The sequence below is a fragment of the Canis lupus genome, chromosome 2 (genome assembly GCF_003254725.2).
Source record: "Canis lupus dingo isolate Sandy chromosome 2, ASM325472v2, whole genome shotgun sequence".
NCBI classification, from domain to species: domain Eukaryota; kingdom Metazoa; phylum Chordata; class Mammalia; order Carnivora; family Canidae; genus Canis; species Canis lupus.
The window spans coordinates 72897277-72924390 of NC_064244.1; the positions used below are offsets into that span (position 1 = coordinate 72897277).

Consider the following 27114-nt stretch of genomic DNA (forward strand, 5'->3'; position numbering starts at 1 on the left):
GGGGCGATGGCCGGACAGGCCCCGCCCCCCGCCCAGGCCCCGCCCCCGCCCGCCCAGGCCCCGCCCCCGGCGGCCGCGCCCCGCCCCGCCCAGTGCGGGCTTCTGCCCTCGCTCCCCGAGGGGGTCCCACAAACGGTGCCCCTAGGGTAAGGTCCAAAGCCCGACTTGCCCGCTCCTTTCCTCCCTCTCCCCATCCCCTCATTCCTAGGATTTCTAGGCAGCCCAGTTGAAAGGTACTTGGGGCCCATTTTACAGGTGATCAGACTTAGGGTCAGAGGGTCCTGTCCAACAGGAGGGTGATGCTCAGGGCAATGGGAGGCTTAGGAGACGTGGGAGTAGTAGAACTTTGCTGGGAACCTGGCAGGACTATAAAAGTTTTCCTTAGTAAGACCAGCTGGGCATTTTACTCACCCAAGAGCACCTAGGCTGCTCTCTGGCACCACCCTGGACACCTGGACTGCCCCACCCTACCCCACTCCCCTTGTAGTGATACCACCTGGGTACCCACTACTATGACACTGACTTGCTCTGTTACCTTAGGCAACTCTTTCCTTCCTCTGGGTCTTAATCCTTATCTGTCAAAGGCGATAGGATTCTATTTCTAGTGATCCTTCCAATCTACCAGGGCCAAGTACAGCGTGACCTTGACCCAGACCCTGCCATGCTTAGTAGGAGGCATTTTGGGGGGGAGCCTGGATTCTAGAATTCCTCAAGCACAGATGTTCTAAGTCCAGGCTTTAGAATTCTCTCTAGGATCCTCTACCTTTCCGTTAGGCTTTGCAAAAGGGAGTCAAAAGAGAACATGTGTCCATGCCACTGCCTGGCTTCTTCTAGATGGAGAGCTTCAGCAAGGTGAATTTCAGCCTCTAGGATTGCTCCTAGCTCAGAACACAGGAGCAATTTTCCTGTATTGGGGGAAACATGGGGCTGTGATGTCCCCAGCTGGGTAGTGAGGACATTCCTCTCTGTTTGTAAACTAAATGCTTTTTGGCCATCAGTCCTTTTTCCCTCCAAAACACTGCAGCCAGCAATCCACCCACTTTCCAGATAAGATTCCAAAGCCCAGGAGAGAAGCACTCAAGAAGGGTCTCTGCAAGTCAGAGGTTGGGATCAAACTCAAACCCAGGCTTGTAGGTCAGAGAGGAATGCTGGGGATTTGAACCTGACCCCTTCTTTTGGTGGTTGTGAACTCACTTTTCTGAGCCTCACCTGTAAAAGGGGCAATAACACCTATTCCTCAGGGCTGTCTGTAAGAATTAAAAACATGAGTTCATGAGTTAGAAAGGCAGAGACCTGTCCTTGAGGGCTCACCTGTGAAATTGCCTCCTCCAGAAAGCATTCCCTGACTGTCACTCATCTGTTAGGCTTCTGCGTTTGGGGTCCATAGGCTTAAGCTCTCAGCATTGTGGAGTGTTGCTGCTGCCTGTTTCTACTCTGGTTTATTCCACTAGACTTTGGGTCCTTCAAGGGCAGTAAGTTTTTCTGATTCATTTCTGAACGCCTAGCAAGGGGTCTAAATGGATTTGGAATACAGTCAATGCTCCTTTCCTTCCTCTCTTCTTCCCTCCCTCCTTCTCTCTAGCTTTTTACCATAAGAGGCTGTCTTCTTCCACAAAGGGCTGTGGCGATGGGTAGGTAGGTCCTCAGGGCTGAGCCCTCCAGCTCTCTTACCCTAAGCCAGCTGGGTCCTGAGGCAGTAGAGAGAGCATTCTGGAGCCCAAAGGAAAAGTAATCACCCAGCGCTGGCAGGTGAAGGGCAGCTGGTGGTGTCCGGCTAGCAGGGGGCACCATATGGGCCTAGTGAGCAGGCAGGCCTGGGAATGCTGAGCCCGCAGTGAAGGCTGTTTCCAGGCCCATCACATCGTCCCGGAGGTGACTTGCTGGGAGCTGTCAGCCATGCGTCCCCCGCAGAGGGGCAGCCTGCCTGTGCCCCTTCTGCCAATCCAGGAACAGAAGCAGAAACAGAAGGTCAGAGCTGCAAGGGGTCTCCTCTGAGGTCACTATGTCCAAACCCTCATTTCACAGGTGAGGAGCCTGAGGCCTAGGGAAGGACAGGGACTTGCCCAAGGTCACACCGCGAGCCAGGACTGGAAGCCAAGTCTCTTGTTTCCCAGCTTGGATGCTTATAAAAACAGAGAGGGAGCCGAGAAATCTTGAAAATACACCAGTATTCAAGGAAGAGTTTTAAGGTGATTTTTTTTTTCTCTCTCTCTTCTCATCTGATCTTAGTAAAAATTTTTTGCAATGATCATATAGCCTTTAGTGATCAGAAAGATAAATAAATAAATAGAAAGAGAAGCTACCTCTGGTTATGATTGGCCTTTATCTTTAGGAAAATGGTGGCAGAGTTGTTATTTTACTGTTTTCTCCCCCACTGAGCCTGAGAATAGTGAGTGGCAGTGGGTTGGGAGGGCTCTTAGCTTCTCTCCAGCTATAACTTGGGCTTGCAGTGGGACCAAGAGAGAAGCCTAGCCTAGGACCAGGAGCCCTGATTTCCTCAAGCGATCTGTCCTCCCTACTTGCCTGAGCCAGTCCCTTTACCTGGCTTGGCCTTAGTTTTTCCATCTATAAAATGGGAGTTTTTGCAGCAGAGTGTAAAAACTCCACCAGCAGACCACAGTGCTTAAACACGTGGTATACTGGGGCCTGAGGTCCTATCTCCCCTACTTCTTTACTTGATGACCTTAGGTGAGTCACTTATATTCCATGGACCTCAGTTTCCTCATCTGTAAAATGGGGATGGTATGTCATGAATGGTTGCAAGAATTAAAAAAGCTAACGTTTGGAATGTGTTTAGACTTATGCGTGGCCTGTAATAAGTGCTATGTGTGTGTGTGTGTGTGTGTGTGTGTGTGTGTGTATTTTTTTTTTTTTTAAATAAAACTGGAATCACTTTCCTGACTGGATGAACAGTAATGTGGGATGGTTATTATTATCATAATTCTTGACTGGCCCCCAGGGAAGGGAGCTCTCTTGGGATTGGAACCAGCCTGGCTCAGTCTGAGCTGCTGGTAGTCCAGCCTCACCCCAGAGTCCCCACCCACATTCCTGACGAGGGAGATAGGATGTCCCCCTCCACCTCTGGCCCAGATCTGAGACAGTCTTCTCCCAGAGTTGAGTTACTGGTGAGTCAGAAGCCCAGGGATTACTGCTTAGACTAGGCTCTGACCTTTCACCTGACCCACAGGGCCTTTCCTGCCTACTGTGTCCCACTGATCCAGCAGCTCCAACCAGTTGCTTCCCTCCTCAGATGTTTCCCATACTGCTACCTCTTCCAGAAGCATCCAGCCAGATTGCCTCTTCAACCCTCCCAACCTACCTATCTTTATCATGAAGGTCTAGTTGGCCTCTGGCCTAATACCCAGTTATAGCTACCCACACACTTGTCTTTCCTCATAAACTCTCTCCTCCCCCTTCTCTCCACTGGCCCCAGATGACAACTGTTGACCTTGGAGTTCTACATATTTGGGCCCTAAAACCATACCCTCCGTCTATATATATGCAATCTTAGCTAACTGGGCTTTAGTTTCCCCATCTGTACAGTGGGAATAATTCCTGCTTTAGAGGGCTTTGTAAGGCTTCTGTTGGCTAATACGGGGGAAATGCTTGGCCTAGTGCCTGCCATGTGGCAAGTGCTCAATAAACGGTAAGTCGGGTTACTTACCATTCATGTTTTATGGTTCTCGGGGAACCTGTTTACCTCCTCCAGCAGCTGAGCATACCCCAAGCATGGGGGCTGGAAATCACCCTTCACCCCAGGGTTCTCTGGAGCAGCTGATCAACGCCTGGCACAGAAGAGGTGCTCAGGACACATCCAAGGACTGGCCTTCAGTTCTGTCCTCTGGTTCTCAGCACGTGCCCAGCAAGCGGGTGACCCTCTGCAGTTGGAGAAGGGGCGGGGGAAAGTGCTTCTAAGGGGCCCCTCCCCACCCAGACTGCCCACCTGGGTAGGAGCAGCAGCTGTCTCCTGCTTCCACGGGGAGGTCTTTGCTTATGGAGCTGCTGAGCTAATTAGGAATGACAGAGCGCATGTAACTGCCAGCCGCTGATGAGTCCCCTGCCTCTTCGCAGCCCTCTTCCCCATGCCCTCCTTGGCACCGTCTGGCCCAGAGGTCACCGCACAGACACAGAGGCAGGCAGAGTGGCAAAACTGAGCGCAGACTAGTATCGGGAGACCTGGGGTTGGCTGCTTCTGCCAACCTCTTGCATGGCGCCCTGGGCAAGGAAGTTCCTTTCTTACATTGGCTCCATTTCCCCAGCTGCAGGGCTCTTGACCTTGTGACAAGAGCAGGGACGAGGCTAACCGGCCAGGCCAAAGGGCTCTGCAGAGAGGGGCTGCACCTGCCAGGTGGGTTGAGGCAGACAGCCGTGGGTTGAAGTCCTAGCCCTGCCTCTCACCTGCTGTGTGATCTTGGGCAGGATGCTCACCTTCTCTGAACAACAGATTCCTCATCGTCAAAATGGGATTTGTTTGGCAGCGCTTAGCTTCTACTAGGAGAACCCTCATTTGTCCTAGATGTGTGCCTGTCACAGAGACTCCCTGGCAAGCTCATCTCCGTCAAAGTGAGCACCGAAATTAAGGGTTGGAAACTTGTGCAATTTGATAGACCAATCGTATGTCTGGAATCTCATAATTGAAAAAAAGGGCTTGTATCTTTTTTTCATTTGATTTTTCAAGTAATTAATTTTCCTTGTATTTTATAAAAGTGTTGGTCTGTGACAATTAGAGATTTTTAAAAAATGGTCCTTCTCCACAGATGTTTTGGGAAGCATTGCTTTAGAGCACCTTGTAAAACCGACATGGTAGCAATCTTGCCACAGAACTTACATAGTTCAAGGGTGTGACTGCCAGGGACCTTTGTTTCTGTGGCCCTTAGGCCTTCAAGATCAAGACCAAATCTCTTAGCCTGGGTTTCAAGGTCCTTCTTACTAAACTCCCAACCTGCCTTCTCATGTTGCCTCCTTCCCCATGACACTACCTTGTAACATGACCCTGTGCTCTCTTCCCCTGTCTCCCATGCCCTCTTACTCCTCCATGCCTTGTCCTATGCTTCTCCTTCCATTTGGAATGCCCTTCCTCACTTTGCCCTAAAACTGCCAAACTTCTATTCATCCTTCAAGGCCCAGACCAAATGTCCCCACTCTTAGGAAGCCTTTCTCAGTGCCACCCCTGCACCTGCCCCAGGCAGGGTTAGTTGTTCCCCACCTGCTGCTCCATAGTGCAGCATGCTATGTGGAGGTAGGACGTTGTAGCCATGAAGGCTCCATATAAGCTCAAGAGTCAGAACAGTGTGGGTTTTGGACCTGGTATTGCCGGCTGTGTGATCCTGGTCAGGTGACTTCGTACTGTTGAGCTTCATTTTCCGCACCTATATGGTGGCATCTACTGTGAGGAGTAGAGATGATGTGTGGGAAGTTCCCAGCACCATGACACATGGGAGAGACTCAGGTATGGACAGCAGCTGTTGTTAGTGTTCTTTCTCTGGTTGATGATGTCCCAGGTTGTTTTTTTCTGTCTACAGATCGGTTGCTCCTTGAGAGCAGGGACACTTGAGAGTGTCTAATATATCTGGATGTTTTCTGTGCTCTGTGTGGGACTTTTGCACAGAGGATGTGTTTTGGGAAAGGGCCTCTGGCTGCTGCCTGCCCCGTGGTGCTAGTGATGGAGGAAAGACGTTAGGGTTCAGAGCTGATGGCCAAGAAAAACGTCTTGAGACAGCTTTGGTGCAAAAAGGTAGTTATATCAAAGCGTGGGAAAGGGCCCGTGGGCATAAAGAACTGCACTGGGTCATGAGGAGTGGCCCATTAGATACTTTCAAGTTGGAGGAGGTTAGGGATAGCGTAAGCCTCTAAGGAATTTGGAAGCAAGGTTTCCAGGACCTTGAGGGGCCTAGCTATTGTTGGTCATGTATTACTGTCTAATAAAACCGACCTTAGTCATGAGACCCTTCAGATGTATACTGGTGGTCATATGCTTGGGGGATGATTGCCAACATGTATCTTGGGGGATAGAGATAAAGGAAGTTTCCAAAGGAACTCTTATGTTAAAGTAGACTCACAGGATCCAGGGGGTGGGCTGAGATTACCTGTTGCCCTTAGCAAAGTATTAACACGAGGCAGTTAAGTCCCTAGAGGAATGTCACTCTGCCTGTTTCAAGGACTTGTCAGTGGGCTATAGGTAGCAAGGAAATTTAATTTTTCTTTTGCCTTTGTTTTCACATCACCAGTGGCTGTGGCTCCCTTGTCAGTGGAGTGCTGATTAACCAACTATGTGGAAGAATTAAAAAAAAAAAAAAAAAAAAAAACTAACCTTGCTTTTTTTTTTTCATGCTGTAAAAACACCCACCAAGGCCAATTTCAAGTTACCAAAAGTTTAACAACCAGCTTACAAGGTTCCCGAATATTTTAACAGCCTGCTCCTGTGAGCCACCCAGCTCCAGCGCCCCGCTCCAACACCCCAGTGGGTGTGACTGCTCAGAGCAGAGCATCAGCCAGAGCAGGCTGGGGCCATAGTCCGAAGACAGGCTGACTCCTGTGACACCCCCTCCCCTCCCCCCACCAACCCATTGACAGCCACCAGGGAAGGGCCATAAGGTCACCATGCTCCAGGCAGAGGTCCTCACTCATCCTCTCCCCCAGGCCTTGGGCCCCTTTGTTGTCTATGAAATGGCCCGGCTATCTCCTCCATCAGCAGGAAGAACAGCAACTGGGCCCAGGGACCCAGATGATCCGTCTATGACTCTTGGGGGCCTGGGCAAAGGGGGGTTACCTGTGCAGCCGACAGAGGCCTCCTTGCAATTTTCCTGTCCCCATAGCTGTTGCCGGCTGCCGGCTACTGAAGTTAGCCCTGTTGGCCTTGTCCCTTGGTCACAGTGGGGGGCAAAGAAAATTTGGGCATAGCCTCCTCTCACCTCTTGGCTGCTTCTCCTGTCCTGCTGTCCTCCTGTCCTCTGGTCAGCTTCCAAGTCTGCCTACGCAGCTCCCTCTGCTTGGAGTGCCCTCCCCCACACACACTTCCCACCCCCTTCAATGCCCAGCTGCAACAGTACTTCACAAAGTCACTTGAGGCACCTGGGTGGCTCTGCCTTTGGATCAGGTCATGATCCTGGGGTCCTGGGATTGAGTTCCACATTGGGCTCCCTGCTCCATGGGGAGTCTGCTTCTCCTTCTGCCTCTACCCCTCCCCCCTGCTCTCTCTCTCTCTCTCTCTCAAATAAAATCTTAAAAAATAAAGTCTTTCAGCAGGAGAAGTCTCCAGGCCCCCTGCAGGTGCAGTTGGCATCTCTTTTTCCAGCTGCTTGCCCAGCTGCCCAGCTCCTCCCGCGGCAGGAGCCAGGAGCTGTTCCCCTTGGGGATGCTTTTTTAAAATGCAAATTCCTGGCGACACCCTCTGAGCCTCCCTGGCTACCAGCAGGGCAGGAATCTGTGCCCCAGGACCTTTGGATATAGAGGACTGAGAACCTGGCACTGAGAAACCCTGTCCTAACTTACCAGACTGTGGCTGATTCACGTCAAGGCCCCTAACCCCTCACCCGGACCGGGTGCTCAATATGCCTCTTTTGGATGGAATCCAGTGCCCAGTGCTGCCAAGGCCACCCAGTCTGGAGGGCCTATCCTCCGGGCTCAACTAAGGGTTGCTCTGTACTCCTCCCCCGGAGGGCTGAGCACAGCGACAGGTGAGCGAGCTGTGCTCCCTCCTCCAAACACTGCTGCTCAGGCTTTGAGCTCCTTACCTGTGAAACTGGCAGTGATAATATCCACCTCATAGGCTTACTGTGACAATTAAATGAGACAATGCCCATAGGGCCATTAGCACACACCCCGCATGTAGGATGTGATCAGAAACAGTGGGCACTGGGACATCTGGGTGGCTCAGTCAACTGACTGGGCATCAGCCTTTGGCTCAGGCCCTGATCTTAGGGTCCTGGGATCAAGCCCCTTGTGGGACTCCCTGCTCAGTGGGGAGCCTGCTTCTCCCTCTCCCTCTGCTCCTCCCCCTGCTTGTGCACAATGTCTCTCTCAAATAAAGTCGAAAGAAAGAAAGAAAGAAAGAAAGAAGAAAGAAAGAAAGAAAAAGAAAGAAAGAAAGAAAGACAAGAGTCAGCAGTTAGAGTAGAAACCAGATCTCTGGGCATAATTTTAAGGCCACATGAGCTGCCTGGGGCCTGCAGGGGGCCCACCTCTGGAACACTCTCAGCCCGCCCCTACCACCGGCCCACTGGCCTTCTCTTTGCCTTACTTCGGATTGGCCAAGCCTGTTTGCCATTTCAGGGTGGTTTGGATGTGTCCCCCCCCTCCCCGCAACAGTTCACATGTTGAAGCTCCCCAATGTGATGTAACAAAAATTAAGTGAAGTCAAGAGTGTGGTGGCCTAATCTCATAGCACTGGTGGCCTTTATAAGGAGAGCAAAGAAAGAGAGAGATCACTTGTGGGCACTGTGGCAAGGCTAGGTGAAGACCACAGCAAAAAAGGTGACCGTCTGCAAGTCAGGAAGAGAGTTCTCCCCAGGAACTCAATTGACAGACACCTTGAGCTTGGACTTCCCAGGCTTCAAATCTGTGGGAAAAAAAAAAAATACATTTCCGTGTAAGCCAGCCAGGCTGCAATATTCTGTTCTGGCAGCCTGAGCACACTGAAGCACATGCTGTGCCCTGTGCTTGGAATGATTTTTCCCCTGATCTCACGGTGGCTCCTTATGTCTCTCAGAATTCAGCTGAAATGACATGTCAGAGAGGCCCTTCTTTTTTGGGTTGTCATCTGCTCCCACCTCACCAGAATGTCAGCTCTACAACAGCTGGAACCTTGGGTCTCCTGCTTAACTCCCTGAGCCTTGAACCGTAGGCAGCATACTGGGGCCTGAATAAATACATGTTAGGTTGTTCTTAAATATCCAGAATCTGACCACCCATCCTTCAAGGCTGGTCCCAGCCACCACCGTCCCTCTCTTGGACTATTGCAAGGGCCTTCTGCTTGTCTTCCTGCCTCCTGCAGTCTACTCTCAACCCAGCAGGAATCCCTTGGAAACCTAAGTCTTTTTTTTTTTTTTTTTTTTTTTTTTTTTTTTTAAAGATTTTATTTATTTATTCATGATAGACACAGAGAGAGAGAGGCAGAGACACAGGCAGAGAGAGAAGCAGGCTCCATGCACCGGGAGCCTGACGTGGGATTCGATCCCGGGTCTCCAGGATCGCGCCCTGGGTCAAAGGCAGGCGCTAAACCACTGCGCCACCCAGGGATCCCTGGAAACCTAAGTCTGATCACATCACTCCTCTACTGAAAATCCTTCCTTGGCTTCCCCTTTCTCTCAGACTAAAAGCTCCAATCCTTGAACTGTCTCCCAGGGCCTTGCAGAACTGACCCTTTATCCCTCCACTCCAGCCACATGGGCCTCCTTGCTGTCCCATGGATACATTAGACACGTGCCCAAGCCAGGGCCTTTGTATGTGCTGTTCCCTCTGCCAATAACACCCTTCCCTGTGAAATCTGAGTGGCTCATTCCTGGTGACTGGCCAGGGGGCATATCTCAGTGCGGGGCAGGACCCTGATCCAGTACTGAGCACATCCTAGAATGGAAGTTTAAAGACCCTTAGAGGTTGCCCATCTGCCAAGGGTTGGAGCCACGGACCCACGGGAAGGAGAGGCCTGGCTTGAGTTCTGCAGGCCCCACCTTCATCTGGGGGGCTATGCATCACTCCTGCATCTGGTGGGAGGGACAATTCGGTAGGGGGACCTTGGTCACTGTCAGTGCGACAGGGCCCTTGGGGACCCCAAAGAGTTTTTACCCTGAGGGTATCTCTGTGCCCATGACAGCTCCCTTACCCTCTGGCTGGGTGGCTGGGCCCATCAGCTTTTTTCTCTTTCCAGTCTTTCTGCTTGGCCTGTCCTGGCAGGTTTGGGGCCCCTCTTGGGGACAAGCCATGAAATAGAAATTGTGTAACTTCTGTGATTCCACATGTGAGTTAAACGCTCCAACATTTTCATTTCAAAGCCGGCGTTGCACAATACGAAAGATGAACGGTAAAACTCATGCTGATAATTTAAATTTTTTTTCTTTACTTCAAATGACATTAAAAAGCAAATACAAAAAAGTGGTGACAAGTCGAGAGACAGAGAGAGGGAAGAGAGACTGCAGAAAGAAGGAAAAATGTCCTGGGTACCTTTAACAGCACCTTTGCTCTGCTCTTAGAAGAGGGGCCCCACGTTCTCATTTTGCCCTGGGCTCGGAAGATTCTGTCCTCAGCGTCCTCTCCATTGCTCTTGGTCTTGTTTTGTTTTGTTTTAGGCACTTAGTGCATTTTGGCACTACAGAACTGACTTATTTCTTGTGGTTGTCTTTAATGGTCTGCTTCCCTCACCAGCATGTGGGGACCCCGGAAGATGTGGGGTTTTTTTTGCTTGGTTCCTGGTTGTATTCCCTGGAATACAGGGAAGCCGGGGACAGCGTAGTTGCTGCAGAGATGTTCAGGGAATGTTGAATGAAAGGATGTTACCTGGGAAGCCTGAGGCCCATCAGGCCCTTCCTCTCCGCCACGTCTGGGCTCCGGGCCCTGCCCGAGACCAATTTTGTCTATTTTGGCTCAGACAATTCACATCAGAACTTTGTGGTTCTGGCATTTCCTTTTCAGAGCTCAGGGTTTCAGCGTTCACGTCTCCTGCCCCCCCCACCCCAAGCACCGGGGGTGTGAATGGTGGCTGCTGGGCAGCTGCAGGGAGCCCGCCAGGTGCCCCAGCGCAGGCTTCTCTCCTTCCTGGAACTCCTTAGGTCATTTCCATCCATTGTCTTGGGCTAACAGCTTCTTGAGTTAATCTTTCCACCTCGGGAAGGTTCTCTTGCTGGTTTCCCCATCTGCTTCCAGGTCCAAATCCTTTTTGGCTCCAAATCCTTTCTTGGGGGTTTCCTTGGCCCTTCCGCCTCTAACGGCCAGGGTGACCTTGGGCAGGCCTCCCACTGGCCCCTGAGGAGGCCCTTGTGGAATGAAGGGGGCTGCTCTTGCCCTCCCCCCACCTCCAGTAGGGCGGCAGGGCCAGGGGCCTTTCGAGAACAGTGGTGGGTAAAATAGAGGTTGCTTCTGTCACAGTTGAGCGCGTCTGTGGGCCCTGAACCCTGACGCTGGGTGATCCCATTCTTTCCCCTTCCCCTTTAGTTACACAAGAAACCGTTGGCTTCGTTGCCACCGCAGGCACCCCCTGGGGCTCCCCCTGGCCCCTCAGTCATTCCTCTAATGTGTGCGGGGACAGAGCCCGTCGTGTGGGAGCCCCGGACTCCGCTGCCCCTTTCTCCTGAAGATAATTCTGGTCGTGACCCCCCAGCCAGCCTCCTGCCCTCCCCGCTCGCTGACTTACGGGTCAGACTAAACTGCTCTTTGCTGAGGCCCAGAAGCCCCCAACAGGGCAGCGTTAGGAAGACAGAAGTGACTCCCGCCCCCCGCAGCAGGCCCAGGCCCGAGAGCAGGCCTGGAGGCTTCCACTAGGCCACTCACGGCCCCGCCCCCCTCCAGCCTCCAGCTCCCCCATCCCTGGAGCCTGGTTGTCACCGCTCGGGGCTGTCGCCCTGTCTGGCTGTATGAGGGCCACAGGGTAGGGAGGACACAGCCGGCTGAGCTGCAAGGCCTCCCCCTTCCCTGAAAGGCGACTGTGGCTTTTGGACAGGCTGGTCCCCGGGTTTTGTGTCACGGAGTGGAAAAGAGAGGAAAAGCGACAGGGACACGGAGGGAAGAGGATTTTAAGGGTATTAGAGAGACCCAAGTCACAGTTGGAATTATTTTTAAATTACTTTTGCTTAATGGTCTGTGTCTTATTAAGTGCTCTGGCCTCGCGGGGCTGAGGCCGGGCCTCCAGGGGAGCCTGGAAACGTGGGTTCCTCAGGCACAGCGCTCGGACGGTCTCCCAGCCCCTGTGCTGAGACCCAGGCCACCGACACGGTCCCTGCCCTCCCGGAATCCGGAATCCGGAATCCGCAGTTCAGTGGGAAGACACATGCGGGATTAGAGGCAAGGCCAAGCCGTTGAAAAGCCCGGGACGGAATTAACTGGGACTTGGCAGGGCAGGGGGGGTGGGCGGCGGGCTAGAAAGGACAGAAAAGGGACATTACGTGCTAGATTGACCTCTGCCTGCGGGACACAGCCAGCTGCCTAACACATTGTACCCGAGCGATGGAAAGTAAAGGGAAGAAGACTAAGTAAGGATTCCAGAAACTCAGGTCCCAGCCCTGCTATGGGTGTCGCAGGGCGAGTCCCCATTGCTGTCTAACCACCTTTGCTTCGCGCTGTCTGCTGGGCCACCGCTGGCACTTCCATGTTCTCGTGGGAAGTACCGAAAGGCGCAGCCAACGACGGCCAAAATACAGGAAGGTGACCCCTCTTCCAGGTGGAGGCAGACCCCACGCTCAGACACACGTGGTGGAGACAGGTGGATTTCAGCCACACTTCTCCCTTTGGCTTCCCACCCTTGTTCAGTGCACACCCCACACAGCTGTGTGTAGGCAGCAGCCTTGCAGATCAGCTCCTGAGATGCTGTGTGATCCCAAGGGGGTAACTGCTGTGAAAGTTCCTCAGAACCCCAATAATCCCTGGAACACCCTTCTCAGCAGCAGGTTTTCTTTCTCTGGTGCTTTGCAACAGGCGCGGGGCTCTTGTGGGGCAAACCAGGTGCTAGGGCCCATGGTTAGGGAGACCCTCACCCACCGTTGGGGTGGCCACCCACAATGGTGCTCCATAAATTTTGCGCCCGGGGCACTTCACCTGCCTCCCCCTCATCCCAGTCCTGTCCTACGGGATTCCCACAGATCTGGGTAGCAGTAGTGGTAGGGTTTCAAAGGAAGGTGCTGGAAAACCACCTCAGACCCGCTAAGGGCAGCTTCTCTCAGCAGCAGGGAACCATGTAGGGGACTGTGCCTGGAAGGGGAGACACAGGGAAGGTGGACCATGGTCCAGCGAGTGGGGCGCCAGGACAGCCTCTGTGCCAGGGAGCCTCAACATTACCTAGCACAGTAGGGAGCGAGGGGGAAGGCCAAGCAATCAGACCCTTTGCTTGTGATTTGTGAGGTCTGTAGGCAAATCTAAGGGGAAGGAGTAGGGAAGAGGGGAGGACGATGCTCCCGGGTCCTGAGTCACAGGCAACACAGAAGCTCCCACACCCATGAGGAGGCAGCTTCCGAGGGAGGGTGGCCTCCACTCAGCAGTGCACCCAGGGCCCACCCCAGGGTTGCTCTGGAGGCAGGGAGCCTGACACCCAGATGCTCTGCAAGTCACAGACTCGGGCCACCTCGCACCGGTCAGGACATGCTAGACCCTGAGCACCTCGGCCTGCCTCTCAAACTTCCCAAACGTTCAAGTCCACTTTCCCTTCTTCCTGTGCTGATAGCTGCTCAGTGTTTTTTAGAAAAATCCACTCATCTTCACTTAAATAATTTATTTTCAAAGGAAATTGTGTACACGGGAAACTTGCACGATTGCCATAAATAGAAGCGAAGCAGTTGCATGAGTACAACGTTAATCAAGTAGTGTGCTAAACTCTAGCTGGGGTCTGGTGCCCCAAGTGTTCTGAATCTGGGAGCCAGTGTTATGTGTTCAAGAGGAAGTTAGCAAAGGTCAGAAAGGTCAGAGAGACGGCTAGTACCCACCCAGGACTCCCCTTTCACATCGGAAATGGAAAACATGCTCACCCACTGTAAGTGTGAGTCCTCGAACGTGACATCTGTCTGCCTATCCTACCCCATTTCATGAGTGTGTCCCCTCCTTGCAAAAACGTGCTCCCGGGGAATCCTGAACATAGACTAGAGCCATCTTTCATAGTTGGGGTGGTTGCTGCTGGGGCCTCTGGCTCCGGGAATGGGCTGAGCCCTGAGCCACCCCCTAGCCTCTGCTTGGTCACTTCTGTCTCAGGGGGGTCTTGGACAGGCTGTTTTTGACACTTCTTAACCCCAGTGCATAGGAGTTGACAGACAGTGGTAGGTGCTCAGTAAGTGCATGAATGCAGAGCTCTTGGAAGAGGGCTGGGCCACACCTCGGGGGGCCTGGGGGCCTGGCTACAGTGGTGGCTCCCACAGGGGCCAATTCATCTCAGGGTCCAGCCTCATCCCTGACAAGGGGGACCGCACTTCTGTGGGCCTGGAGTAGGAGGGGAGGGGCAGACGTGGTCCCAGAGAGAGGCCGCAGGGAGGGATGGGTGTGGGCATAAGGGAAGCAAGTGGGTTTGATGCTACAGTTTTGCGGTGACAACTGTTTCCCATGACTAAAATGTTGATAAAAACAGGAAGTAGCAAGCTACTCAGACCTTAATCTGACTTCACCTTCTTTGATCAGCCCTCCCTCTGTCCCTTCTACATTCTCACACACCAGGCTGGTCACCTATCTGGTGTGAGGGGTTCGGAGAAGTCCCAAGAATCTCTCAGCACTGGCCCAGCCCCGCTGCCTGCCCTCTGATGTACCATCACCATGGTGGGGGGGACAGGATCTGCTATGGGGTGCCTGGGTTTCTGGTCCAGCTCTGCCATCATCTCAGTGTGTGACGTCGGGCAAATCCCCCCTCGTGGACCTGGATCTCCTTGTTACTGAATGGAAGGGGCTGCATGTCTGATGGCCAAGGGCTCTCCCTTTCCAGGCATCCCACAGGATCCTGGGGGCCACGGGAGAAGGGATGGGGCTGGAGAGGGAAGGTCATCCCTGTGGCAGAAACAGACATGAGGCCGGTTCACTGCAGGCTCCAGACCCAAGATACACACACACACACACACACACACAGCATGGACACAGCTCTGTCAGTGAGAGTGCGAGAATTATTATTATTATTATTATATATATTATTATATATAATAATTATATATAATTATTATAATGTTGAGATTTTCATTTTTTAATAATACTGGGATATAATTCATATAACATGAACTTTCTTTTCTTTTCTTTTTTAAAAGATTTAATTTATTTATTCATGAGACACAGAGAGAGAGAGGCAGAGACATAGGCAGAGGGAGAAGCAGGCTCTTGGCAAGAAGCCTGATGTGGGACTTGATCCCAGGATCCAGGGAGGATGGCAAGACGCTCAACCACTGAGCCACCCAGGTGCCCCTAACTTCACCATTTTAAAGTGTGCAAGTCAGTGGGCTTTAGTGCAGTCATGATGTCATACAACCGTCTGCACTAATTCCAGAACATTTCCAGCACTCCAAAATGAAACATTGTACCTCTTAACAGTCCCTCCTAGTTCTTTCCTGCCCCCTGCCCCTGGCAACCACCAATCTATTTTCTGTCTCCGGATTTGCCTCTTCTGGACAGTTCATGTAAAAGGAGCCCTAGCGTCTGAGACCTTTTATGACTGGCTTTTTCACTTAGCACACGTGTTTTTAACATTCGTCCTTTATCAGGTATCAGTACTTCATTCTTTCTCACGGCTGACTAGTGTCCCCTCCTATGGATACACCACATGTTATGTATCCATTCATCCACTGATGGATGTTTGGGTACTTTCCACTTTTTTGGCTCTTATAATCCATTATTTCTCCAGTTCTTTCTCCCTGGTTCCAGGTGTGGTTTCAGGAGTTCCTCAGCATCGTCCCATGAAGCCTCTCACGCTGGCCCTTTGAGGTGGGCACTGTTCTCACCCCCTTGGTGCAGGGAGGGCAGGGGATGGGCGCTGGGATTTGGCTCTGCGTTCAGACTCGGTGCAGATGTGAAGCCCTGCCAGGCCACAGTGAGACCCTGCAGAGCCCTTCCCTCGGCTCCGGGGACAGCAACTGCCCCTTCAGCCTCTGCTCCTGAGTGCCTGCCGTGCCACGGAGGACGGGGACAGGGACTGGGAGAGTCGCCTTTGTCGTCAGGAGCCACTGAGGCTGGGGGGCGTTTGATACTGCAGCAGAGCCCGGCCTTCCCTGACGCACAGGCGCTGCCGGGGGCTGCCCCCCCCCCCCTCTGTGCACAGAAGCAATGCCCAGGCTTGCATACGCACACGCACAGCTTGGGTATATTTTCGAAGCCGTGAGTTATGCGCCAAATTGGATAAAAACCAAGGCCAGGCGGTGTGGCTTCAATTTCCAAAGGCTGGGCATGTCCATTTTGGGGGTTGGTTTTCATGAAACTTCTGTCTGCACAGTGGCTGAAACTTTACCCAGATGAGTCTCTCAATCCTGGATAAGGCTCACCCTTGAGGTGGTTTCCAGAAGGCCCTAGTGGTCCTTGAGAACAACCACTCGCCGTGGCAGATAATCAGAGCCAAAATAAATACAGATTGAGAATTTACCAGATATGGCATTGAGCACTTTCCGTATGTGTTAACCTCCTAGTCACCCTCTGGGATAGGTACCATTATCACCTCCATTTTCCAGATGGGGAAACAGACTCAGAGAAGTAAAGAGACTTGCCCAAGGTCCCCAAACAAATAGGTGGGAAAGGTAAAGTTTGAACCTAGGTTTGCCTACTTCTAGAGCTCACATTCAACTCACTTTTTTTTTTTTTTAAGATTTTATTTATTTACTCATGAGAGAGAGACACACACAGAGAGGCAAAGACACAGGCAGAGGGAGAGTCAGGCTCCCCACAGGGAGCCCAATGTGGGACTCGATCCCAGGACCCCAGGAACATGCCCTGAGCCGAAGGCAGAAGTTCAATCACTGGGCCACCCAGATGTCCCAACTCACTGTCTTTTGTCCACTCAGTTCCTTTTGATGACCTGTGACCGATTGAGCATCGACCAGTGCCTTGTGCTGGAATTTACCTTTGGGTCTTCTGGGGAAACAGCACCATAGTATGTAGACAGAGCCCAGGGTTCAAGTTTCAGATCCAGCTTTAGCTTACTCCATGGTATAGGGCAAATTGCTCCCTGTCTCGGGGCCTCAATGTTCACATCCATGAAATGGGACATTTTGAGTAGATCAGCGGTTCCAATGTCACCTCTACATCTGAACTACCTAAGCTGGTTAAAAATACAGATTGATGGGCCCTTCCCCAGACCCTGCATTATCCGGTCTGGGAACCCTGAATCCACAGATGATTCACATGCGAAGCAAGCACTGGGAGCCCCGCTTCTAGGGACCTTCCATAGCTCAGCCTCTGCGAGTTTGTGGAGGCAGAAAAGACCGACCCAGTAACTATGCTGGGCAGTCTGGGTCAAAGACCAAAGAAAACACTCTCTGGACAGTATGTTGTGGAAGAGTCTAGAAGGAAGTCGGTTGGACTGTGGAAGTTGGGGTGGGAGGGAAGTAGAACAGAAGTTTTCATGGTTTCATTTTCTCCTGGGAAGAAAAATCTCGTTTCCAGTGAAATCACCCTTCCTGGCCCCTTGCGGTTGTGGGGGGCGGGGAGCGGCCCTGGCCGAGGAAGTAGGTAGAAGGGAAGAGCGGCAGTCCCAGGCCTGGCACTCAAGCTCGTGGGACCCTGCAGGCTCCCTCTCATTCTGTGATGAACTTGGACATGAAGTGTCCGCGGTGGAAGGAGGCCGGGCTCCAGGGGGAGCAGCACCCCCACCCCACCACCACGTGCCGTGGGTTGCAGGATGAGGCCGCGATACGCTTCGATTGTGTCCAATGACCGAGATCATGGGTTGTTTGTCGTAGCAGCTAGTGGTACTTAGCCTGATACAGCCTGCACGCCTAGGGCCAGAGCACGATCTTAAAAGTGAGTAAGGTTTGAACACATGGAGAGGAGGGAAAGGACATTCCAGAAGGAAGGAATGATAGAAGCCAGGGGGGTGGGAGGCGGAACAGGCCTTTGGGTTTGCACCCTGGAGAGAAATTTGGTGTGATTGGTCCAGAGGCCTAACCGGTGGTGTGCTGGAGCCAGCAGCTGTTAGCATCTTTTCCCAGCTCTGTGCTCAGTGACAGCCGTCACTTTGGTAGCATGAAATTGGCCATGGTGGGAGTATTTACACCCGGCAACCAGCGACCACTATAAGCCAGGGCTTTCTTCTCCTATTGTTACACCGTCAGCAGGCTACTGGGTGCAGCTCACATGCAAATGGGTCCTGCCCATCTGAGAGAGAGGAAGGACCAAAGGCCGCAGCCGCTTCTAATCCTTGCCTTTCTGAGCTGAGTGGCCTGGGGCAAGTGAGTGTCACCTCTTTGACGCTCAGATTCCTCATTCGCAGAATGGGGCCACTAATCATACACCCTTTAGAAGGCTGATTGTGGACAATAGTAAATGAGATCACGTATGTGGATCACCATCCTGAGCACAGGGCAGCCTCCCATGAGTACCTGCAACCCTCTGAGGGCTTTCTCTGGCCAGAGGGCATCCTCACCAACACAGGGACACAGGGCAGGCTGGGCGAGCTGGGACCTTGATGTCTTTGGGACCAGTTCTCAGTGAAGGGTGGATGGGAACTGGTGGGTAAATAGCCCAGCCTTCTCACCTCTATTTTTTTTTAAGATTTTATTTATGTATTAATTATTTACTTAATTAATTTATTTATTCATGAGAGACATGCAGAGAGAGAGGGAGGCAGAGACACAGGCAGAGAGAGAAGCAGGCTCCATGCAGGGAGCCCGATGTGGGACTCGATCCAGGGACTCCGGGATCACGCCCTGAGCCACCCAGGCGTTCTGTCACCTCTTCATTAGGACACATCTGAGGCCCATTCTACTGTCTCCTGGAAGGCTCCAGAGGGGCTGAGCCTCACCTGTTCCCACTGTAGCCTGTTTACTAGCATATTGAATTCTTCCTCCCCTGCCTCAGTTCCCCTCTTCCCTGTCAGTACTTCTGGGGATCACTACCCAAAGGAATGTCTCCCCTCCTTATCTCAGGGTGTGCTTCTGGGGACCCGACCCAAAGAGCAGGCAAGATGGTCAATAACCAGAATCACCTCTGCATGTGCATGGAGATATACACAGTGAGATCACGTTTGCTGCTGGCTCAGTCCCCCACAGGAACCCCAAGAGGCAAACAAGGGGGGGTTTCCAGTCCATTTTGCAGATGGAGACACTGAGGTTTAGGAAAGAGCAGGGATCTGCTCAAGGACATACGACCATCGAGAGAAGGGGCTACAGAGAGGGTGTCCATGTCCCAACTTTTTAGCTCTGAGCTGCTCTGGGCTCCTGGAGGGCCCTGAGCTGTCTGGGGTGGGGAGTGAGGGGAGTGAGGGAGATGGCCTCTACCCCTCTGACTCCTCTCCCCTGGCAGATGAGGCCACCTCTGGCCCCTACATGGGCCTGGGACTGTGAAGGGCAAATGGGCTGGCGGTAGGAATGGCCGGTTATTAAATCCATCTATCACTCTGCAGGCCTGACCTCATTCTGTCCTGGGAAAGCGGTTCTGCCTGGGGGTGGCTGTGAGGGCAGGGTGGGGTGGGACGCTGACCCAGCAGGAAAGGGTAGGTGGGGGCCCTGCAAGGCCGGAGTAGCTAGGGTAGGATGAGGTCAGGGACAGCTCCTGGCCGCCTGTGTCCCCACAGTGTGAGGTTGGCCAGGGGCCCAGGGACAAGCAGAGCCATTGTAATGCAGATGGCCAGGGCCCCCCCTAGGGCAAGGGCCTGAGAGGGGGCCTTCCTGGGGGGACCCTGCCTCTAATTAATTCCCTATTGCTGCCTGAACCTGAACCCTCCAGACCCAGGATCCCAGACCCCAGAAAGTGTAGGGATCAAGGGCAATACGGTGGCCGTCACATGAAACTCAGATGTGCCCACGGGGGCCCACTATTTCACTATCTAGTGAGCACCAACTGTGTACAATACACTCGTGTTGGGCACCCAGCACCTGACCCGTTTCATCCTCAAGCCGTGTAGGGAAGGGCTAGGGGCTTGAGGCCTGGGGGCCATGGGACCTGGGTCAGAATGCAGACCCCACCCCGTGGGCGTCTGTGCACCTCCTCCCCTGGCTAACCTTAGTTTCCACGTGGGTGAAATGCGGATGGTAGTAACACCCACCTTGTGGGAGGAACGTGGTGGCGATTTGATGGTAGATCCTGGGTAACTCCGAGCCTGGCACACGGGACACTTAGTAAGTGGCAGCAACAGCGATGACGTTAGTGCCTACTGTATGCAGGGTGCTGTGCTGAGCACTTTCCATGGATCGTGTGAACTTAAGCTTCACAGTCGCACCGAGGGGAGGGACTCTTTTTTTTTTTTAAGGATTTTATTTATTTATTCATGAGAGAGAGAGAGAGAGAGAGAGAGAGAGGCAGAGACACAGGCAGAGGGAGAAGCAGGCTCCATGCAGGGAGCCCGATGCAGGATTTGATCCCAGGTCTCCAAGATCATGCCCTGGGCCAAAGGCAGGCACCAAACCACTGAGCCACCCAGGGATCCTTTTTTTAAAAAAATTTTTTTAAAGGATTTTATTTAGGGAGGGACTCTTATAGTAAGGAAGCCAGAGCTCAGAGGGGTGAAGCCACTAGCCCAAGGTCACACAGCTGCTGGGTGGCAGTGGTGGGATTTGAATCCAAGTCTGTCTGCCTTGAAGGTGTGACTAGCAACCCCCCCCCCCGTGCCCCACTTTGTCGCCTCACCGCCAGTAAGTGAGGTTAACAACCCACTGGCTCATCTCTTTGGTCCTTTAAGAGATACTGCTGGGTGAAGCATTCCTGGAGGCCCAGAGAAGTCAAGGCACCAGCTGGGGGCTGCAGACAAGAGGGTAGGAGAGCTGGGACTGAAACCCAGGGCCTCTGGCTCCCTGGCCAGGTGTCATTCAGAAGCCCGGATGTCATCTGCTGCAGCCTGCACTGGTCTTAGCTCCCAGCCCTGCCCCCACCTCGCCCTCTCCTGCAGAAAGGATGCCCCCATCCCCTCCCCCCTTCCCCCCCCCCCACAGCTCCTGGGCCTTTCTTCCTGGGCCACTGAAGTGTGGGATTGAGGCCCCGTTCTTTTCTCTTCCACTGAGAGGTAATTTGCCTGGAACACGTTGAGCACTTAAAATATTTGGTCACATTGCCACCGTCTAGGTTACCATGGTGACCTCACTTTGAATTTGCTTCCCAGGGGGAGTTGGTAATAATTAATACAGCACTTAGCACTCCTCCCCACAGCGAGTGTGGGGAGCACCACAGAGTTCTGCTGGGACTTACTTCCCCAGGGGAAGCAGAGCCTCCGCCTCCAAGCAGGCTCCTGGGGTTCCCCCAAGGAAGTAGGGAGGGGAGAGGACACCCCAACCCTGCCCCCCCTCTTCAGCAGCCCTAGCAGCTGGAGTTGATTGGAGAGCTCCCTTTTACCAATGGGGGACTCGAAGCTCGAGAGGGTAAGTGACTTGGTCAAGGCTACGGGTCAAGGCAGCACCAGCTTCGGGGTGGAAGGCGGCTTCCTAAGCTGCAGGACGGGGCTCGGGGGCTGCCAAGGCCCGGCAAGCCCAGCTCTGAACCGCTTCCCAAGTGCACTTGAGCCGTTTCAGAGGGTGAAGCATTGTCCCCTCTGGACGCCAAGGAGGGGCCGATGGCCCTGTGCTCAGCCATCTCCCCTTCAGACCCTGAGCGGGTGGTGCAGGTGTAGGAACCAGGCTCCAGGAAGGCTGGAGGAGCAAGTGCAGGACTACGATGGGGGCCGGGAGCCTGGGAGGAGCTCCAGGCAGTGGCCTGGGGTGGGGTGGGGTGGGGTGGGGGTGGGGTGGGGTGCATTCTGCCTCTAGGCTCCTCTCCACCCGCTCCTGCCCTTCATTTCCTGGTCTCTGCTCACTCCAGCTCTGGGTCAGGAGGAGTAGAGAGGCGTGGAGTAGAAAGCATGAGAAGTCTCTTGAATCCAGACTTGGTCCCATTTCTCTGATGGGGAAAGTGGGGTTCATAGAGGCCTTGGAGAAGCCAGAGACCCACACCAGTAAGTGGTCAGCAGGGATTTGAACCCACATCAGTCTGTAGCACCTTTGCTCTTAACTGTTACCATTGGGCTAGGTTCTCTCCCTATTCCCACATTCCGCTTGGGGGCAGGGCTGAGGGGCTTGGGCAGGGCAGGGGTGGGGTGGGGGGGCTGTGTGGTTAGTGCGGAGGTAGAGCTGGAGGGAATACAGGTGGGCCTGAGGCTGCCCAAGGCTGGTGAATGAAGAGCAGGACATGGAGGAGGAACAGGTTGACTTCACCTCCAAATTGAGCTTGCAGTGTTGCGTTGATCTCAAACAAAATAGAACAAACCTGGCACTTTAGTGTGCTGCCACCAGGTGGCGGTGCAACTTGGCGGCTCATAACAGTAACTTCCATTAAAATAAAAATTTCACTCATATTTCAAAAAAGGTAAAAGTCTAGAGAATTAGACTTATACATTATATCATATAATTTTTAAAAATGAAGATGATATTTTAGGAGAAGAACACCTGAATAAAAGTTGGTTCTTTCTTCCTTGACCTTCAACTTTTATCTATTTACTTACTTTAAATCACCTGACTTGGGTCAACAGCCCATCTCTAATATTTTCATGCCAACTCAATATACTGGAAAGATCAGAGGACATGGAGTCAACTTCCGTCCCTCACCTCAATTAGCGTAACTCTGGAGGAGGCTGCGTACCACCTCAAGTCACCCCACATCTGTACAGCAGATTTTCCATACACCATGGCTCTCCTCCCATTGGCTTTTAACTCTTGACTTCCTGCCACACGATTAGGCGAATTCCTGAAGGCAGAGACCATGGCCCATTCATCACTGTACTTGCCCCAGATCTTAAGCATAATACCTGGCACATGGATAATGACCAGCAGTTTGTTGAATGAATAAGTGAATTCCCATTTCACAGATGAGGAAACTGAGGTGCCAGAGGGAAATGATGGTGATGATAATTATCACTGACATTTGTTATGTACCTACTATGAGTCAGATACGTAGTAACTCGTTTAGTTCTCACAATAATTCTAGAAGGCAGCTAGCTACTAGGATTACACTTAGATGTTAGGGGACTGGGATTTAGAGACATTTGGGATGGGGAGCTGAGAGCTGGTATCATCCATCCATCTGTTCATTTATTTAGGAAAAGTTTGCGGCAGCTAGATGCCGGATGTCTGTGGGATCCCTGGCCCATGCAAGGCCCTGTGGTCAGTAAGCACCAGGGAAGCACTGCCCTGCGTCCCCTCGTCACCTGGCCAGCCCTTGCATGAGGCTCTTCACCTAATGCCAGGCGTACAACCTGTGACAGCCAACCAGAAATGGCTCCTTCCACCTTGAACTTCATAGGCTCACACCCAGTGGCAGTTTGGGTGGGAGAGAAAGGAAGTGCTCTTTCTCAGAAGATGGGTAGTGTTTCCTTGGGTAATCTCTGGCTCTTGTTGGGTTGAGGTCCCATCCCTGAACCAATAAGGGTGGTCTGAAGGATGCCATTGGTGGACTGACTCCACCCCGGGGAAGTGGGCAGGTGAGACAGCCGAACCCCCGTCAACAAAAGCCATGGTTCAGGGGGAAGAAGGCAGGTAGATGCCAGGAGGTGGCCACACCTGCCCACTCACTCCTGTTGCCCAAAGCTGAGAACCTGCAGACAGGTCCCCACCCCCTCAAGGGAGCTGCTGGGCCCTCTGAGTCAGAGAAGGTGGCCTCCCCGCCTAGCTCCTCCTTTTGCTGGCTGTGGGTGCCCCAGCTCAGACAAGGCCTCAGTCTGCTACCTGCACAGAGCTGCGGTGAAGGTCCAGTGGAGGCGAGGCCCAGGAAGGCACCTTGCCCACTAGACCCTTCCTTGCGCGTGCACGATGCTCTGATGACGTGGAATCACACTCCCTCTGCAAACCTGTGTGCAAGGCCCCTCGCTCTGACTGCGGGAGGAGTCCCAGGTGGGACCCAGATGGGGCTCTCAGGGAGGCTGGGAGGTTGGGGGCCAAGTGCTTCTCCACTTCCTGCCTGTGTGTCCCTGCCTCCCTGAGCCTCAGTTTCCTCACCCACGAGGACAAGATAACTACCAGCATCCCCCGATTGTCGTGGGAGTAAATGAGCCAGATACAGTCATGGGGCCTGGCTCGAGGGAGTCGCTCACTCAGAGATTTTCTCGACTTGTTGGGAGGACGTGCAGAACAAGGATGGGAAGGGCAGCAGGAGGCTTTTAATCAGATTCTAGTGCTCATTCTTTGGATGGCCAGCAAACACTTATCGAGCACCCACCATGCACCAAGCATGATAAGGAGCATGAGGGATTCAGCTGTAAACGGGACAGACAAAATCTGCCTTCATGGAACTGGCATTTCTGTCAGGAGAGACAGACAAATCACAAAATAAGTTTAAAAAATTTAAATAGGGTAGATAGTAATACATACTGAGCAGAAAAAAGCAGAGAAGACAGGTAGAGACAATTGGTTAGCTGGCCAGGGAAGAGCTCTTAGAAGGTCACATCTGAGAAACGATCAGAAGGAGGTAAACGAGTCAGACATCCTAGAAAGAAAAAAATAGAACCGTCACAGGCAAGAGGAGTCTAAAGAGATGTAACGACTAAATGTAATGTAAATATCCTGGATGGGATCCTGGAATAGAAAAAGGACACCAGGTAAAAACCGAGGTAATTTGACCTAACTATGGACTCTAGTTAATAATAACATATCAGGGACGCCTGGGGCCTCAGTGGTTGAGCACCTGCCTTCCACCCAGGGCGTGATCCTGGGGTCCTGGGATCGAGTCCCACATGGGGCTCCCTGCAAGGAGCCTACTTCTCCCTCTGCCTGTGTCTCTGCCTCTCTCTCTCTCTGTGTCCCTCATGAATAAATAAATAAATAAAATCTTAAAAAATAATGTATCAATATTGACTCATTATTTATAACAAATGTACCATATTAATGCAAGATTTTTTTGAAGGTTTTATTTATTTATTCATGATAGAGAGAGAGAGAGGCAGAGACACAGGCAGAGGGAGAAGCAGGCTCCATGCGAGGAGCCCGATGTGGGACTCGATCCTGGTACTTCAGGATCACGCCCTGAGCTGAAGGCAGATGCCTAACCACTGAGCCACCCAGGTGTCCCTAATGCAAGATTTTTAAAAAAGATTTTATTTATTTATTTGACAGAGAGAGAGTGAGAGAGCAGGCACAAGCAGGGGGAGCGGAGAGGGAGCGGGAGAAGCAGACTCCCCGTTGAGCAGGGAGCCTCAGGACCCCGGGATCATGACCTGAGCTGAAGGCAGATACCCAACCGACTGAGCCCCACAGGTGCCCCGTTAAGATGTTAATAATAGGAAAAACTGCCTGTGGGGTGTGGGACACAAGAACTTCTGTACTATCAGTTTTTCTGTAATACTAAAACTATTCCCAAATAAGATGTGGATCTGAAAGGGGGGCCGCAAGTGCAAAAGCTCCGAGGCAGCAGTGCGCCTGCTGGGATTAGCAAGGTGGCATTGCTTAAGGGAGAGTGGGAGGTGAGGAGGACAGAGAGTAGGTGGGGGTGGATTGTGTGCAGGCCGGTGGGACATCCTAAGGACGCCATCCTTTGCTCTGAGATGGGTGTGGAACCGCCGAGGGCTTTGACATCTTTGGACTTGTGTTCTCGCAGCATCCTTCTGGCTGCTTTGTTGAAAACGGACCCCATGGGGCAGAAGCTGAGCAGAAAGACAAGTGAGGAGGTTCCTGTAGAAGTCCAGGGGAGAGAGGATGGTGAGTCAGGTCAGGGTGGTAGCAGTGGAGGAGAGGAGAACAGGTGAGGTCCCGGAAATATTTTGTAGGAGGCAGAGCTGACTGGATGTCAGATGTGGGGTGGGAGAGAAAGAGGGATCCGGGACAGGCTGAGCAACTGGGAGGATGGAGGAATGACAGGTTTGGGTCAAGTTAGGAATTCAGTTTAAACACATTGAGTCAGAGGTGCCACGAGGCATCCCAGAGATGTCAAGAGGTGGAAATACAAGTCTGGAGCTGAGGAGGGAGGTCTAAGCTGCAGATTATGAATGTGGGAGTTGTCAGCAAAGAAACAGAAGGGAAGACTCTAGAAGCCAGGGAGGGGAGATCCCCCGGGGGAGGCTGGGTGAATGCTGGCACGCCCAGGCGTGCAGACGGTCACTTAACACACGGCTGCCGTCATCTCTGTGGCAGCGTCCCCAGCCCACTTCTCGAATGTTCCTCTTGCATCGGTGGTGAGGACTAGGGACGAGAGGTCAAGTACTAACCGGCGCAGAGCCTGGCGGGGGGGGGGGGGGGGGCCCTCTGAGCTCCCCAGCAACCCTGTGGCCGGAACCTTCTTCATCTCCCCATTTGACAGATGGGGAGAGTGAGGCACGGGGAGTTTAGGTGATGCGGCCTCCCGCTGTCTCCAGCAGGACGCCTCCGGGTGGTGGGGTCACAGCAAACCCCTCCATTCTCGGGAGGGATTCAGATGATTCACAGTCAGGGCTGGCCCGTGGGCGGAGCAGCCTTGCCCCCCAGGCCCTTCCCCAGGGGGCGGCGGGCACCTGCGGGGCCAGTTCTGGGGCTTGAGGCATTGTTGGCTCCCAGGGACCGGCTGGAAGGACGCAGTCAGGAGAGGGCGCGGGTTCGGGCCCGGCTCCCCGGGCCGCAGGTCCAGAGGCCTCCACGCGGCAGCACGCGCTCCCACGCTAGCTGTGAGATTTCAAAGAGGCTGCACGGGTGACCCGAAAGGTTGAATTCTCTTGCTCTTCAGCCCCACTGGCCGCGGCGGTCGATCAGAGCGTCTCTGAGCAGCTGCATTCCCAACTAACAGGACCCGCGTACTATCCAGTTAATACGTGTAGTTACTTTTGTTTGTGGGCCAAATCCTTAAAACGTGGAGCGCGTGGCAGAGGAAGATACTGCAGGGGCCAGGGCGCTGGGAAGGCAGGACTCGCTGCCCTGGGGTTTGGCTCCTAGAACGGCTGGCGCGGTGGCCGTCGGGGGGCTTGATCTCCAGCCCCGCAACACCCTTGGTTTCTCTTCTGTAACCTCTCTGCTCATGCGGGCAGCCTGGGGGCACAGGTGCTTCACGTGGAGCTGAGCGCCCGGCACCTCCTTCTCCAGGCTCTTGCTCTCCATGCCGGGGTGCAGCCAAGGGGAGGGCATAGGACACAAGCGTGGATTCTCTTTGTATTGGTCAGCTTTTGCGGTGGTAACAAATAGCCCCCAAGTCTCAGGGTTTTGTTTGGTTTTAGTTTTTTTTTTTTTTAAGATTTACTTATTTATTTGAGAGAGAGAGAGAGAGAGAGAGAGAGAACACACATGAGTGAGAGGAGGGGCAAAGGGAGAGAGAGAGAATCCCAAGCAGACACTCTGCTAAGAGTGAAGCCCTATGCAGGACTCTATCCCAGGACCCTGAGGTCATGACCTG

The 27114-nt window shown here is 53.0% G+C and overlaps 1 long non-coding RNA gene across 1 annotated transcript in view; it reads left to right on the forward strand.

Moving 5' to 3' along the window:
• Positions 1–27114, forward strand: part of LOC118353920 (uncharacterized) — a 48605-nt gene that overhangs the window by 833 nt on the left and 20658 nt on the right. The gene's annotated exons all lie outside the window — the stretch shown is intronic.